Source organism: Macaca mulatta, chromosome 17 (genome assembly GCF_049350105.2).
Source record: "Macaca mulatta isolate MMU2019108-1 chromosome 17, T2T-MMU8v2.0, whole genome shotgun sequence".
Classification (NCBI taxonomy): Eukaryota; Metazoa; Chordata; class Mammalia; order Primates; family Cercopithecidae; genus Macaca; species Macaca mulatta.
This window is the reverse complement of record NC_133422.1, coordinates 10,675,644-10,687,969: the sequence shown is the minus strand read 5'-3', so window position 1 is coordinate 10,687,969 and position 12,326 is coordinate 10,675,644. Positions and strand designations below refer to the sequence as shown.

The window sequence follows — 12,326 nt, the reverse complement described above, 5'->3', positions numbered from 1 at the left end:
AAACAAAGTCATTAAACCTCTCAACATTGTTGGGGGCTTAGGCGCAGTGTGGGCCTCTGTTACACAGTGTGCCAGTACATTATGTCCCTTATTTTCTTATGCTTTGACCTCTAGAGTCTTGCTGATCAAATTCAGTTCAGCCAACTCCTAAAGATATTAAACAACTCACCCAGGAGGATGCTTTTAAAACATAAACGAACCAATCCAGAGTTCATACCCAAACCACTTCCTCTATTCACTATCCACCTCCCCTAATAACCCCAGGGCCAGGGAGCAGACAACTAGGGACAGTCCCTACGCCCCAGAGCCCACTGAAAGTGTTCAAACTAGTCAATCCCAGCCCTGTCCACCCTGCCTCCCTCTCCCTCTACTGCTGTTCCCCAACCCAATGCTTCCCCACGTGGCGCCCCACGCAGGTGTGCCCTCTTCTCTTAGGAACTGTGAGTAACAAACTATCTTTTCTTCTCGGGTCTTTTTTTTTTTTTTTTAATTTGTTTAGAGACAGGATCTTGCTCTGTTGCCTAGGCTGGAATGCAGTGCCACAACCATAGCTCACTGCATTCCTGAACTCCTGGGTAACAGTGATCCTCCCGCCTCAGCCTGCTGAGTAGCTGGAACTACAGGCACGCACCATTGTGCCTGGCTTTTTTTTTATTTTAAATTTTTTGTACAAACAGTGTCTCCCTGTATTGCCCAGGCTGGTCTCAAACTCCTGTCCCGCCTCGGCCTCCCAAAGTGCTGGAATTATAGGCATAAGCCACCGCGTGCAGACACAACTATCTTTTCAGTGGCAATCATCTTCTGATCTGTTGGCTTTATTGTGGCTCCAATTTCCTATTAATACCCTATATTTTAAAATAAGCAGTACCATTTGTACTTGGAGAAAGGACTGCGGGTGAGTGGGGAGACAGCCCAGGGTGTCGCATGAGAGTCTCCTTCTCTGTAAGTGCAACAGTGGAGCATTTGTTCATCTAACGTTAATACCCTTGAGAGTCAGGCATCACACTCAGCTGCCCTCTGATATTCCCACCAGGGTGCTTCACAGGGGTCTCTCACTGCACTGTACAAAACCGAACCCTAGAGCTCTCCCCCTCAACACACACATACACACACACACACACCACATACACACACACACCACATACACACACACCACATACACACACACCACATACACACACACACCACATACACACACACACCACATACACACACACACCACATACACACACACCACATACACACACACACCACATACACACACACACCACATACACACACACCACATACACACACACACCACATACACACACACACCACATAAACACCACATACACACACACACCACACACACACACACCACATACACACACACCACATACACACCACATACACACACACACCACACACACACACCACATACACACACACCACATACACACCACATACACACACACACCACACACACACACACCACATACACACACACCACATACACACCACACACACACACACCACATACACACACACCACATACACACCATATACACACACACTACATACACACCAAATACACACACACCACATACACACACACCACAGACACACTACATACACACACCACATACACACACACACCACATACACACACACAACATACACACACACCACATACACACACCACATACACACATACCACATACACACACACCACAGACACACACACCACATACACACACATCACATACACACACACCACAGACACACACATACCATATACACACACACCACAGACACACCACATACACACACCACATACACACACACCACATACACACACACCACAGACATACCACATACACACACCACATACACACACACCACATACATACCACATACATGCACATACCACATACACACATACCACATACACACCACATACACATACACACCACATACACACACACACCACATACACACCACATACACACACACACCACATACACACCACATACACACACACCTGATACACACACACCACATACACACACACCACATACACACACACCACAGACACACCATATACACACACACCACATACACACCACATACACACACACACCACATACACACCACATACACACATACACCACATACACACCACATACACATACACACCACATACACGTACACACCACATACACACACACCACATACACACCACATACACACCACATACACACCACAGACACACACACACCACACACACACCACTTTCACACATGCACACCACATACGCACACACACCACAGACACACACAACACATACATACACAGCATATACACACACCACATACACACCACATACACACCACATACACACCACATACATACACACGACATACACACACCACATACACACACAATCTCTCTCTCTATTCCTCCCCTCGTCTCCCTGCCTCCAAACACAGCATCACCATCCATTAAGATGCCTGATCCAGAAAATTATCTGTCATTCTTGACCCTTCTTATTTCTCCATTCCAATCCATCACTCAACCCTGTCAACTCTACCACCAATATATGTCTCAATTATATTTTCTCTCCATCACTACTGCTCTAGGCTCAAGCCAGTATGACTTCTAGCCTCGACGGCTTCCATAGTCTCCTCCTCCATTTCTCCATACAACAACTCAAACCACCTTTTTAAACTAGAAATCATGCACCCTGACTCCCTTGTGCTAAAACCTTAGGCTGTAGTTAGAATAGAATTCATAATCCTTCCTGTGTAGGATCTGACGCGTGATCACCTCTTCAATCAACTCTGGCTGGGTGCAGTGGCTCAGGGAGGCTGAGACGGGCGAATCACCTGAGGTCAGGAGTTCGTGACCAGCCTGGCCAACATGGTGAAACTCCATCTCTGCTAAAAATACAAAATTAGCTGGGTGTGGTGACACATGCCTGTAGTCCCAGCTACTCGGGAGGCTGAGACAGGAGAATCGCTTAAACCTGGCTGCAGTAAGCCGAGATCATACCACTGCACTCCAGCATGGGCGAGACACAGCGAGACTCTGTGTAAAAAAAAAAAAAAAAAAAAAAATCTACTCTGACTGCATTACCTTTGCTCACTCTACTTCAGCCACCCACGCCCCCCTCCCCCATTTCCTGGACTCCTTTACTGCCTGGAATGCCCTTCTCCCCAGGCTTGGCCCATGTGGTAGGCATTACTAGCACTCCCCAAGATTTCTGGCTCTCTCGCCTTTTAAGCTCATGTCCCCTTGAAATTAGGCATGGCATGGGGTATGCTGTGGCCAGTGAGATGTCGGTGGATGGGACATGTGTCAGCAACAGAGGAATTTCGGCATCAGAGTGCATTTCTCCACTCTCCGTTCCCTGCTGTGATGCTGTTGGAAGACAAGTTAACATGGAGATGCTGGAAGATCAAAGCCTCCTGGAACACTGGGCCACATCTGGAAGGCAGCTGCCCTGAAGAGCTGCCCAGATTCTCCACTGACTATTGTGAGTGAAAAGTAAAATTGTATCATGGCAAGCCACTGAGACTTGGGGGTTGGTTGTTACACCTATTCCAACGAGCACAGCCTGCCTTTTCATCCTTGAGATTTTCATCCTCCCATAAAGAAACCTTCCCTGACCCTGCCTTACAGAATCACACACACACACAACCACACACACAACCACACACACAACCACACACACAACCACACAGACAACCACACACACAACCACACACACAACCACACACACAACCACACATACAACCACACACACAACCACACACACAACCACACATACAACCACACACACAACCACACACACAACCACACACACAACGACACACACACAACCACACACACAACCACACACACAACCACACACACAACTGCAGATGCACACGGCGACAGACACGTTCCTAAATCCAGTCCCCTTGTTATTCTCTCACAGCCTTCTTCATTCTTCCTCCACAATCCTTATCACACTTTGTAATTACACATTTATTCTGTTTTTATTTGTTCGTTATTTGCCTCACCTACCAGACTGTAAATTCCACCTGGGTAGGAACCGCGTCTGATTTGTTTACGAGGGAGTTTTCACTAAGCCTGTGCACAGGGCCTGCACCTAACAGACACTTACGCTCCTCTTGAATGAATGAGCGAGTGAGTGAATAAGTGAATGAATGTACACTCTGAAGAAAAGGTTGTTCCCTGTGGCAACTGACATGGTTTTTCCCCTCCCAATCTCGCACTGAAATGTAATCCCCAATGCAGGAGGTGGGGCCTGGTGGGAGGTGTCTGTGTCATGGGACCAATGACAGAAGATCCCTCCTGAATGGCTTGGTGCCCTCCTTGTAGTAATGAGTGAGTTCTCACTCTGAGTTCACCGGAGTTCTGGTTGTTCAAACGAGTGTGTCACCTGCCCTCTGCCCCTGCTCCCAGCCTCAGGGATTTCTTTATAGGGGCACAAAAATGGACTAAAACAATAACCACAGCCATTGGTCTCTTATCTCATCATTCTCACATCCCTCCTCTACTAGCTTCCTCTCCCATTTCACTTGCTATTCCTGGCCTCTTCTTCTACCTTGACTCGCCTGATCCCCTTTCTTTTCTCTTCCCTTCCTTTCCTTCTTTCCACTCTTGTCCCTGCCTAAGATGGTGATGCTCACAACTAAGGAGCTTGCTCACCCTGGCCATGAGACCAAGGGTTGGGATTGGCTAGTCACTGTTTTTAACTAAACAGGGGTAGACTGTTGGCCATGGGTCCTAGAATTCTGTCTGTCATTTGCCTTGGGCTCCGTGTGCTCTGCATCACGTGTGGACACTGACCACGGCCTGCTTCCCTCCCACCACTCCATCTCCGAGAACAGCATGACAGTCACACACAGTCACACACAAGCTAGAAATGCCACAGTATCTCAGTCTCTCCTCTCCCTTCCATGTCATATCTACACAGCCAGGGAGTCCTGTCTATCCCAATGCACGCCTCCTGTCCCCGCTTCCTCTCCACCACACTGCCCCTGCTCATGCCCACTCTTCTGACTGAACTCATTACATTCCCTCCTACCTCATTTCCCAGGCTCTAAACTCACCTTCTGGGAACCTCTGATCCAATCTAATGGTGCATGCTTCTGCTTAGACCCATGGCTCCTTCTGTCTCTAAGATGAAATGCACGTGCCTTGGCCTGGCCTGCAGGGTCCTCCAGAGCAGGCCCACTTAACCTTGCCATCTTCATCTGGCCCTGCCCCTCACACTCTACGTTCTGGCCATACTGGACCCTAGCAGTTCTCAAAACTGTGTCGTGTCCATCCTACTATGAAATTTTATCTTATCTTATGCCAAGACATTCCTCTTAATGGGAGGACTGCCCATGTTTAGCAAAATACCTAGATAAACTGCTTTGAAATAGAAGATAAGCCTCCAAGGACATAGAAGGAAATAAACAAGAGATAGCTGAGCCACACCACATGAGAAATGAACAGAAAGTCTTCCCTTCTTTTTTTAAATGTAAGATACATTGCACATATAGAAGAGTAAGTCATATATGTTCAGTTTTAAAAATAATTGTAAAGCAAATGCACATGGAACCATCACCAAGGTCAAGATGCAGAGCGTGGCCAGGATCTAGAAGCTCGTCCCGGTCACAGCTTCAGGTGAACAGGTTCATGGGTGGGAGAAACTGGGAAAGAAGACAGAGAAGCAGGGAAAGCTCCGGATGTGGTGAATTTGCCTTTTTGCTTCAATTTCCAGTAGACACTCCTAACATGTCTGATAACGGGGAGTGGGCGGGGAAGGTGTTGCAGGAAGCCAAGGGGGTCTATCCCATGCTTGGGTTGACTGTGGACAGAGATAAAGGAATATCTGCAGATGCAGAAAGGAAAATAAGAACTCAAAAGAAACGGAACGGGAGTCAGGGTGAGATCTGGATTGCCAAACTGGGTCATGGCTGTCCTTGATGCCTTTCCCGGACTCACATCCTACTTTCAACTTCCAGAATCACTCCTGTTCCCTGCCAGGGAAAGGTGAGCCTTCCGTTCACTTTGCAGGTCTGTGTGTTCCTGTGCGTACCTTGTGTGTCCGTGATGCATCGATGTTGCTGCTAGGGCATTTTCACGTGGACCTAAGTGTCGAGAACACTGGGAGCCGATAGATCCATTGGAACCCATTTTGGGGACTAAATGCAGGTTTCATACTCAAGCGTCTACTAGAAGATAAGAAACCCCCACAAAGAAACACTGAGCGCACACCCATTAAGTCCAGTTCTGGTGATCATGGCTCTCTCTGTTTATCCTGAGATGCAGGCGGTTATGGAGCTGGAAGAGAAGCTGAACTGGGATGAATCTGGGGGAAAACTCTGCAATGTAGAGAAGTTCACCAGCTGCATAAATGCTTGTAAAAGTTTCCTCGTTTGAGTTGAGTTAGAGGCACGTTGTCTACCACTGGCAGTAGTAGTCGTCTAAAGTTTCCTAAGATTCTGAAAATTGGGGCTGTTTCTGCCTTCCCCAATAATCCAGGACCTCAGGGAGAACACGGCTACCTAGCGCATCACAGGGAGGGAAATCCAGTGCTGGCTTCTGCGATTAGAGGATGAATAGAAACTTCCTTACTCTGAGCCCAGACTAAGGGAAAGTGAGATAAGCATTAAGTAGTTTCTTGGCAGTGAGGAGTGAGGAACATCTGCTCTCGGGATGTTGACATTTCTCTAAGGGCTCAATAGCAGGAACTGGCCAATGTCCAACATGCAGGAACCTCGATGCTCCCAACGCTGATTTCTGAGGTCGAAAGCATGGCGTGTGCCACACCCAAGGCGCTCAACACAGGAGCGGCCATTGCGGTCCCCTACAGCTTTGTTCCAGGGTTCTGTAGCAGAGTTGATACTGTGGAGGTGCCGCAGGAGTTCATCCACCTATGTGCTGCAGCCCAGGAAGCCCCAGTGCCTTGACTCTCGGTGGCATGTTCCCTTTCCAGGATGGTGCCTCCCAGTGCCCCCATACCCACCAGGATGCAAGAGTTTGCAGAGCAGCTTCTCAGAGAGGTGCAGGGACCCTGGAAGCACTAGCTCGGTTTCCAGCATAGGGTCTGCTGGGAAACGATGATAACAACCTAGAAAAGAAGTTAGGGTCTCCTTCCAACTGCTAAGACCATGGTCATCGCAAAATACAAAATGCTAGACTCTGATGTTATTTGGAAGGAAGCAGGAAAATGGAGAAAAATACAAATGTCTGATACTTTGTGCTTTCCTTTTTTTCTCTCTCTCTCTCTCTCTTTGAGCACCTCTAAAAGCTTTCTGCCACATCAGAACCAACTTTTTCATTGAGTTAATGCCTGTACTAAGAGGGGCCTGGGTTAGGTGCTGTGCCAGATACCTGAGTTTTATGGGTGTACCCTCAAGAAGCCCAGAGTCCAACAGGACAGATAAAATGGGAACATTATTATTACAATCCTGGGCAGAAAGTCATAAATAGAGTTAAAAATGTTATACTGGTTTCGAGGAAAGAAAGGTTTATAGATAGGATTTCCTGATAAAATACAAGACACCCAGTTGAATTTGAATTTCAGATAAACAATGCATAATTTTTAGTATAAGTATGTCACAAACATTGCTCACACTAAAAAATTATACATTGTGTAGCATTGTTTATCTGAAATTCAAATTCAGCTGTGTGTCCTGGGTTTTTATGTGGTAAGACTGTCCACCCTATTTATAGAAGGTTTCATGGTGTAAATAATATTTCATCCACCTTTTTAAAGACGGGCAAGGCGTGAGCAGATGGAGAGTCATGGGTGCCACGCTCTTAGGGTGCTCCTCTGACCTGCTGCAGAGTCTCCCAGCTCACCAAGAAGACTCTGCAGGTTTATAAGGGGTCAAGAAATTGTATTTTTCCTGCCTGTCCCCGTGGCCTGCGCCGAGCTGGGAGGGCCGGTCAGTGCAGCAGGCAGGATGGGCCAGGTTATGCTGAGGGACAACCAGGGTCAGCGGCTCATCGTCCTCACTCCAGGCCCCAGGTTGATGAGGGTGGGGGGAACGAGGGGAGGCCACTATCTAGGACATTGCCAGTTACCATGGCAAAGGGAAAGAATGTTGCAAAGCAAAGCACAGGCTTTTCAAACACTCACTCAAAAGCAGCACAGTCATTTCCACCCAAAAAATGCCTGCGTTCAAGAAGACAAGAAAATGCAATCCTGTCACGCGCCTAGGGGGAGAAAAACACGCAGATCTTTGGAGCCAGCCCTGAAGATCACCACCGTCAGCTCTGCGTTTCAGTTGTACCAACAGCCTGGCTTCTAACTGCCAGGGATTCCCCAGTGCCAGGAGCTCCTCAGTGCCTGGGGCTCCTCAATGCCAGGAGCCCCCACTGACAGGGACACCCCCTCAGCACCAGGCCCCCGCAAGGCAGACACTCCAGTGCCGGAGCCTCCCCAAAGCCAGCTCTCCCACTCCACGTTGTGCTCCAGCATTTCTGGAGAAGGAAGCCACTGGGTGCGGGGCTGCTTCGTCCTGACACGCTGGGCACGTAGCTTCACTCCTTAGCAGTCATGATCCCCACCTCCTTCTGGATGTCTCCAAGAGAGGATTAAGAAAACCCAAAATCCCAGCATTTTAGGAGGCCGAGGCGGGTAGATCACTTGAGATTAGGAGTTCAAGACCAACCAACATGGTGAAACTCCATCTCTACTAAAGATACAAAATTAGCCCGGCATGGTGGTACACGCCTGTAATCCCAGCTGCTCAGGAAGCTGAGGCAGGAGAATTGCTTGAACCCAGGAGGCAAAGGTTGCAGTGAGCAGAGATGGCGCCACTGCACTCCAGCCTGGGCAACAACAGCGAAACTTTGTCTCAAAAAAAAAAAAAAAAAAGAAAAGGAAAAAGAAAACCGCTAGTAGGGAGTGGCCTGTACCTCGGGGGTTGCCAGTGCCAGGTGATGGGCAACAGGGTGCTCTGGGAAGGAAGGAAAACAGGAGCTGCCACAGGGTTTTCTCCTACGGCCCAGGCGAAACCCACAGATTGGCCTTTGTGTCTGGAGCCCTCGACCCCAGAACTCACAAGGCTCCTGTTCAGCTCTGCAGGAGCCAAGGTGGTGACGGTCCCCTCCAGCCAGAGCACCAGGGAGCAGTCCCAAGGCTGGCCCAGAGGGTCTCCATTTGGCACCAAAAAGCAGCCGCATTTAAAAATCAACAGGGAAAGGAAATGAAAAACACCCGCCCACGACCGCCCAGGGCCGCCCAGACCCTTGCAGGTTTACGAGGCCTTTCTGGAAGAGGCATGACTAATGTTGTTATTGCTGAAAGTGCCTGGCTGCCCGCCAGCAGTGCTGTCACCGCCTCGCTGAGCCGCAGTCAGGTGTGGGCCAGAGACAAAGGGGCCTCTGTGCGCTGAGGGGACAGGGACACCGCGGGGGCTGGACAATGGTGTCGGGGAGCCTGAAGAGGCAGCCAGGGCAGGAGGAGGCAGGGGGCCAGTGGATGAAAGGGAGAAGCTGGAGCTGCCAAGGCTCACTCACACCTGAAAAGAGGAGGCGCAGAACCATCTGCTGCTGAGCCAGGGAGGTGGGAGCGCAGGAGGGTGGGGGTGGGGGTGGGGCTGTGGGGAGTGGGGGGGGTAAGAAGCATGCCCCACTCAGACTCAGTGCCATGCACCGCCACCCAGGAGCCTTGATGAAACCCACTCTGGTGGCCCACTTTATGCAGATCCTGCCACGGCACTGCAGGTACTTCCGATGCGTGAATTTCACCCTGGCAGCCCTACCACCTAGCCTAGGGATTTCTGTTACCCCCAGGATAACAGTGAATGAAACTGAGACTCAGAGAGGTGAGTGACCAGCCCAAGGTCACGCCACTGAGGCTGAGGTTCAAATCCAAGTCTGTCCCATTGCAAAAGAAGCCTGTTGCCATCATCATAAGCTGCAGCCAACAGCACTGCAATAAATGCCATGTCCCTTGCCCCATAGTAGGGCCGGGACCAGGTGAGCTGAGTCTCACCAGCTCTGGCAAAAAACATGGAAAGGAGCACTAGAGAACTCAGTGATCACCATAAATGATATTTTAACGCAAATCAAAATTAATGCAAAATATCCCTGATGAATAAAATATCAAAATTGTAAATAAGACAGGACCCAGCCCAGTACTTGGGCTCCCTTAGGGTAAATCCTCCCTCACCTCACCCCAGATGGGCCCTGCGCTCAAGGGCAGCTCACTCCTAAGCAGTCCACGTGTGCCCACTATGCACCCCCTCCAAATCATCTTCGTTCCAACAGATAGGGATCCCCTCACCCTGCCACCCATGCCAGTTGGATTATAGCAAGCCCTGCTGCAGGTTCACGAATGTCCCCCACCCCAGCGTGGCCCACACTGAACAAAACTGTAAAGGTCTTTGGTGTCCCTGTTTCCCCTCTCAGTGCTAATGTTTGCCTCCAACCCTGGCGCCAGTTTTGCTCATAACTGACTCTCAGTGAAGGTTTCAGGTAGTGGTTCCCTGGCGCTCAGGCCTGGCTGTAGGTGAGAATCTAAACATGTAGCAGGCTGGACCCCACTGTCCAGTTAAACAGGCTTTCTGGGAGTGGGTCCAGATATCTGTGTTTTGTTTTTGGTTTTGTTTGTTTGTTTAGAGACAGGATCTTGCTCTGTCACCCAGGTTGAAGTGCAATGGCGCAATCATAGCTCACTACTGCAGCCTTGAACTCCTGGGCTCGAGGGATCCTCCCACCTCAGCCTCCCAAGTAGCTGGGACTACAGGCATGCACCACCACGCCCAGCTAATTTCTTTATTTTTTATAGAAACAGAGTCTTACTATGTTGCCCAGGCTTGTCTTGAACTCCTCGTCTCAAGAGATCCTCTTGCCTCAGCCTCCCAAACTGCTGGGATGACAGGTGTGAGCCACCCCGCCCAGCCTGCATCTGCATTCTTGAAGGCTCTCCTGGCGATTCCCAAGAGCAGGCAACATTGAGAGCCGGGGACAGAAGGACTTAACCCTCCTGGGGTGAGAGCTGGAGGCTGCAGTATCATACAGAACTCTCAAAAATGAAAAAACCCTTTATGTCCCAATTCTGAACCCAAATGATGGGATTCAGGCTTCAGTGGGTGAGTAGACCCCTCCCAGCCTCTCTCAGTCGTTGATACAGGCAGATTCTTACTCAGAATAGTAACTGTAGCTTATATCTCAATTCTCTGTCAGCAATAGGAGACCATGACATTAAGAAAAATAGAACTGCCACAGCTTCCAAACCTTATGTCACTCAGTGTCCTTAAGGCCTCAGGATGCCCAGCAGGGAACAAAGTTAATACTTGTTCATCTTTGTATTTCTGGGACCTAACACTGTGCTGCCTGGAAAATATATTTGCTAAGTAGATGAATGAAGGATGAATTGTTGCTCGTCTCCTTTATTCAACCATTTGTGTGACCTTGGACTGCACCTCACTTCTATGCTTAGAGGGTGTGCTCTTGTTCCCCCACCCCGGTCCACTCAGCACCTGCTGTCCGCCCTGCGAAGCTCACCTGTCTGGACCACGTCAGGGACTCCCTTCCCCTCTGGTCTGTGGTTGGGTGTGGCCAGTGGGGGGAGGAAATGGGGTGAGGGCAGGCTCCTCGTCCTCAGGCTCACTCCTGGAGTGGCTGCTTCAGACTCTGTGTCCTGTATCCAGAGGTCACTGTTCTTCTCAAGATGGTCTCCTCTGTGTGACTCTGTCCTCCTGCCCCATCCAGGACCTAGGGATGGTGAGAACTTAGCTGTCACTGACCCAGAGCACTGCACTACCCATTGTGGCCTTCCTGCGTCCTGCCCACACCTTTGTAAATAAGCACTCCCCAAATTACCCTAATCTGAGCGTGCCATTTGATTGGGGGAGGGACTAAAAATTCTCTCATGTAACTTCCAGCTGTAAAAAAACTCAGATGAGGCCGGGCGCGGTGGCTCAAGCCTGTAATCCCAGCACTTTGGGAGGCCGAGATGGGCAGATCACGAGGTCAGGAGATCGAGACCATCCTGGCTAACACAGTGAAACCCCGTCTCTACTAAGAAACACAAAAAATAGCCGGGCGAGGTGGCAGCGCCTGTAGTCCCAGCTACTCGGGAGGCTGAGGCCGGACAATGGCGTGAACCCGGGAGGCGGAGCTTGCAGTGAGCTGAGATCCGGCCACTGCACTCCAGCCTGGGCTACAGAGCGAGACTCCGTCTCAAAAAAAAAAAAAACAAAAAACAAAAACAAAAACAAAAACAAAAACAAAAAAAAAAAAAAAAAACTCAGATAGATTCCTAGTACCTTTTCATGAAGTTACTTTATTAGGAAGCAAGTCATCTCTGCATGGGAGTGGATCCT

The 12,326-nt window shown here is 49.4% G+C and overlaps 2 long non-coding RNA genes across 2 annotated transcripts in view; both read right to left on the bottom strand.

Annotated features, from left to right (window-relative positions):
• LOC144336244 (uncharacterized) overlaps positions 1 to 5,264 on the bottom strand; it is a 41,658-nt gene extending 36,394 nt beyond the window's left edge. The window contains exon 1 of the long non-coding RNA XR_013407863.1: positions 5,103 to 5,264. This is a non-coding gene — a long non-coding RNA (uncharacterized LOC144336244). The remainder of the gene's footprint in view (positions 1 to 5,102) is intronic.
• Positions 5,265 to 5,484: 220 nt separating this feature from the next.
• Positions 5,485 to 12,326, bottom strand: part of LOC144336237 (uncharacterized) — a 69,101-nt gene continuing 62,259 nt past the window's right edge. Inside the window, exons 8-9 of the long non-coding RNA XR_013407855.1 lie at positions 11,506 to 11,715; positions 5,485 to 7,114 (exon numbers count right to left, since the gene is read on the bottom strand). This is a non-coding gene — a long non-coding RNA (uncharacterized LOC144336237). The remainder of the gene's footprint in view (positions 7,115 to 11,505; positions 11,716 to 12,326) is intronic.